Below are 5223 nucleotides of genomic sequence, written 5' to 3'. Positions count from 1 at the left end.
AAACGGACCGATCCACTGCTTGGGTTAGTTTGACCCACCTTGAGATCCGTTCCCACTCAGTGACAGTGTCTACAAGCCACTGCCACCAGGCCAGTGAACCCAACGTCCAGGCAGTGACAAAAAACGTGATCAAATTACATTGCTCATCATAAGGTGTTTGTGAGACGCTCTTTGTATGTTTCCTCAATTAAGACCTGTTTTCCATTGGTGTATTTGAAAAAAGTGGTGAACCTGTTAAATTCACTACAAAACGTTAAGAAGATGAAAGTAATGTTTGAAGGAATATTATTTTTCTATCGACGTGCCGGCGGGCGGGCACAGATAGAGAGTGATAAAGCAGCACCACCCGCGCGGGGCGTGCTGACGAAAAGGCAAGCGCTCCTCCTCTCATCGCGTCCTTATTAAGACAGAAAAAAGACGCTGTTGAATTTGACCTATTCGCAGTTCGAGCAGGTGCTTAACGCTGGAGAATATCACCACTTCGAAGTTCGAACTGCTGTTGAAACGGAGAGGTAAGTGTTTTTCGTTGGGTTTTTTTCAAAACATGCGTCGAGTGCATTTGTTCATAGTTAGAGATAGTTGTGTGGAAAACACTATACAAAGTAGCACCATGGATGTGGGCCTACAACACTGGCCTAGCAAACATGTGCTCCTACATCGACATAATTGACGAGCTCCAGTTAAGCATTGAATAATTATAAAACGTCATGGTGCTTTTACTCATTTAAAGAACTAAACCGACGCGTATTGTCATCCGGTGGTCAGGTTTGCATTGAATGTGAGCACGAGGGACGCTAGCTTGTTGCGTTAGCTTTGCGGAGCTAACAGCTTGCACTTTTGTTATAGAACCACAGAATGCAAGTACCATGATAATTTCTGTCATTAATTTTTGTGTAAGACACGATGTTCACTGGTTAATTACATGATTCTTAAAGCAAAGGTTACTGTGAATGCAATTTTGGTAAGATTTTTGTAGTCGCACTGCATAAATCTGTCTGTGTCTGTTGTTTAAACTTCAATATAAACTATTATGGTTGAAATCGTTAATTGGGATGGAGGAATTGATATTTTTTTAATTTATAATTTATTTTTCTTACACTGATATTGTTAAAACTCCATTTAGCCCATAGTATTAATAATTCTCAACACAATACTGTCTTTTTTCTTTATAGAATAAACAATGCCTTCCCTGAGATGCAGGAAGTCCCCAAAGCAGGATACTATTGAACATGCAGTCAAGGGTCTGGACAAGACTGCAGAGTTAGAAGCGAAGTATATAAACTAATTTAAAGGTATGATGTTAACGCTTTTGCTAAGATATATTATTGTTTTCTGATAACCAAGCTGACATCGTTTTTTAAGTGGTTATTTTACATTAAGAGTGTCTTGACCTTTTCTTTTGCCACTTTTGTCAGTTTCAAGTTATTTCAGTGAGTGTGAAACCTGATGGTAGGAGTTCTATCTAAATTAAGGCTGTACTTGATGACGCCCTCCGGCATTTTTATACCACAATAGACCGGTGAACAAGTCCGATATTGATAGTCTAGTGTAAAGCACGTAATACGTCACAGAGATCACGTGACGCGATCCAATATGACTGTGTACAGTGTATGTCATTGTTTTGAAACTAAATAATCTTAAAGTTTTTTTTTTACGTAACCAGGTGCAATTGACATTTGTACTTTCAGTCCTAATACATACTGGCTAATGCAATGCTGGAAAATGAATTTTGGCTGGTCTGTTCCTTTAAAATCATAAAGAAGGGCTCTGCTCTATCCCTCACAAGAAGCAATGTTTCAAACCACCCTACATTAGTATAGTGGCCCAAATGAATATGATGACTCCTTATTTGTGTGCTTAAAAATATGACGAAGCTAACTTGATTTCCCTGTTAACTAGGTCGAGGAGTATTTACCAAGGCCCCTTTCAGGAAAGACGACTTTATTCTTTATTATGGAGTACAGAGGAAAATTGATAGATTCTGATGAATCTCAACGCAGGAAGATGGATGGAAGAGGCACTGTCTTTTTGTTTGACTTCCGCCGGCAAGAAAAAACTTGGAGGTGAGGCAAAGATTGAGATGTTATCTTATTTTTGTTTTTATTTAAAAAAATAAACACATACTCATCCCATAAGTGTTAGGGGAAAAATCATTCTCTAAGCAAAAATGTATAATTACTTTTATTCATGCGTTGAATCTGTACAAATGAAAATATAGATCATGAAGTCTCAAAGACAAGCTGTTAATAGGGTCTGATTCCAATAGAAATTTCTTGTATGATTTGATTTAGATTTAAAAATTGTGGATTTCCTATTTTTATGTTTTGTGTACACAAGATTGTCTCAAAGATTAATTTCTGACATTGATTGAATAATTGTTTTTTTTTTTTTAATCTATTTTAAGTGTTGATGCAGCTCAAGAAGATGGCAGTCTGGGAAGACTGGTTAATGATGACCACATGCACCCCAACTGTAAAATGAAGAAGATGACAACAGAGGACAGACCACACCTCTGTCTGTTTGCGCTCCGAGACATTGATGTTGGCGAAGAAATAACTTAAGACTATGGACCAGCTGGCCTTGGAGAACACAGGTTTGTAAGATGCATCTTTAAGTACAATAACAGAGCCCACTTGTGGTGTTCTGGTGATGTAGTTTCCAATTAGTTTGGCAATCTAATAAATGTATGTGAGGTTTCTATGGAAGTTGAACATGCTGACTGACTGGGGGAGTTCTCCATTGTCCACTATCTGTAATTCAAATTTGTGGGTCTGAGTCAAAGTTTGGCTCTGCAGGAACAACGAACTGGTCAGGGAGTGACAGTATTACAAAGTTCTGCGTTACTCCTTTCTGGGCGGTGGCCCTGTTAGGCCATCATATGCCATATTGCAAATATCCCCATTGTGGGACTAATTAAGGACATCTTTATGTTGTGGTTTCCCTACCAGAACCAGCACCAACCCTGTATATTCATGATATAAAACACTGTTTCAATTTGATATTTAGCCTTTCTATACTGTAAAAATAGAAGACCCCAGGCTTTCCTGCGCGCCCTTGCCCAATTGGTGGTGTTCAGGAGACAACCTGGGACTGAAATATCAGTCACAACCAGTGTTGTTTTCGTCACTGATGACTATGACGAAAATACTTCGTTAACGCCCCTTTTTTAATGACGATGACAAGCTATACGAGGTTCTTTTATGACGAAAACATGACGTGATGTACATGAATTTTTTTCGTTGACTAGACAAAATTGTTAGCATGTGGTTCATAAATTATTTTATGTTGCTTTTAGTGAAATAAAGCCACAACAGTTGCCCAACAAAATGTTTTGCTTCTCTGCTTATTTTGGAGCAGTGAGTATTGATTCCACTGTTGCCACTTTTTTCTGTTTGTAATGAAGAATCCTTAGTAGTCCATCCAAAAGTCTTTGTTATTGGGTGGAAACCTTGAATGCCTTGTTTTAACTCAAATGGACTTAAACCCATCCATCCATCCATCCATCCGTTATCTGTACCGCTTCTCCTCACTAGGGTCGCGGGGGGTGTTGGAGCCTATCCCAGCTGTCTTCGGCAGTAGGCGAGGTACACCCTGAATTGGTGTCCAGCCAATCGCAGGACATGCATAGACGAACAACCATCCACGCTCACACTCATGCCTCGGGGCAATTAGAGTGTCCAAGCAACTTGCCATGCATGTTTTAAGAATATGGGAGGAAACCGGATTACCCAGAGGAAACCCACGCAGGAAGGCCGGAGCCAGAATCGTACCTACGACCTCAATATTGTGAGGCCATCATGCTAACCAGTTGGGCCACCGTGCCGCTTGGACTAAAACCTTTGTGAATAAATTGACGAAAACTAGGGTAAAACTTTTTTTGCGTTTCCGTCGATTAAAACTGGACTAAAACCCTTTTTTTAGTTTTCGTTGACTAAAACTGGACTAAAACTATAACGAATTGGGATGACTAAATGTGATGTAAACAAATCAGCACTTTGTCCAAATGACTTGGACAAAATCTAAAATGCCTGCCAAAAACAACACTGGTCACAACACGTGTCTACAGAAGATTAATTGGCATGGGCGAAATTAATTAGTTTTATTTCATTCATGAGCTTATGTTTTGTTTTGGGTGGCTAAGGCTTAAAATGTGTAAAAATCTAATCCAACCTCAAATATAATTAATTCAATAAATTTATGATGCTACTAAAACATCGAAGCAGCCTCCTCCAGGCTTTACAGACTCAGAAATGGAGGTATGCGTATCGTGTGCTCATCCTGTCGTGTCTCGAGATGTTAAAATTGCAGTTAGATAGACGTGTGCTGATTAGACAAGACTTCTAATATATCTGGTGTCACAGGATATTTGTCAGTGAATGTGTATGTCTGGTTTGAGGCTCACTCAGCTTTTTCTTGTGTTGTGGGGTCCAGTTGAGTTGAATTGCGAGTCAGGTATGTTGGCCATCTGACACCCAACTGTCAGGTTTGCGTTCGTGGGGACCCCGTAGAGCCATTTTTATTGTTGACATAAATCATAGCTAATCATCTTTTCCTTCATTATCATATGAAATACAGTTAGGAGTTGTATGTGCCTTTACTATGTTATAATCTTAGAACCTACCAGCCACTACAGCTGTCCGACAAGAAGACTTTTGGCTGTCCTGTGCTCCATTGCGGCCCTGGTGGCGTTCAAAAGACAACCTGTGACTGAAATATCAGTCACAACATATCTCTACTGAAGATTAATTGTCATGCGCTAAAGTAATTGGTTTTGTTTCATTCGTGAACTTGTTCGTTAAAATGTGTAAAATTCTGATCCATTTTCTTTTTTTGAATTCATTAAATTAATATTCAACTTGTTCATTAGGATGGAGGACAACCGACAATGACTGAATCGGCTGAGGTTGATGCCACCAGAACATCGAAGCAGCCTTCTCAAGGTTTGACAGACTCTGAAAAGGAGGTATGCGTATCATGTGGTCATCCTGTCGTGTCTTGAGATGTTAAAATTACAGTTAGATAGACCTGTGCTGGTTGGACAAGTTTTCTAATATATCTGGACATAAATCGTAGCTAATAATATTTTCCCTCATCATCATATGATATACAGTTATGCGTAGTGTATGTCTTTACTATGTTACAATCTAAGAACCTACCAGCCACTACAGTTCTCTCATTGGGAGACTTAAGCTTTCGTCAGGCTGTCGACTGCTGCATTGCCCT

At 39.4% G+C, this 5223-nt stretch overlaps 1 long non-coding RNA gene across 1 annotated transcript; it reads left to right on the top strand.

Moving 5' to 3' along the window:
* Positions 1-444: 444 nt before the first annotated feature.
* LOC148315948 (uncharacterized) lies at positions 445-2041 on the top strand. The gene is made up of 3 exons (XR_015840496.1): positions 445-512; positions 1173-1292; positions 1900-2041. It is a non-coding gene; the product is annotated as an uncharacterized LOC148315948 (long non-coding RNA).
* The last annotated feature ends 3182 nt before the right edge of the window (positions 2042-5223 follow it).

Source organism: Idiotropiscis lumnitzeri, unplaced genomic scaffold, assembly GCF_059441095.1.
Source record: "Idiotropiscis lumnitzeri isolate Australia: NSW breed Sydney's pygmy pipehorse unplaced genomic scaffold, RoL_Ilum_1.0 HiC_scaffold_31, whole genome shotgun sequence".
NCBI classification, from domain to species: Eukaryota; Metazoa; Chordata; class Actinopteri; order Syngnathiformes; family Syngnathidae; genus Idiotropiscis; species Idiotropiscis lumnitzeri.
This window is presented reverse-complemented; position numbering and strand designations above follow the sequence as displayed.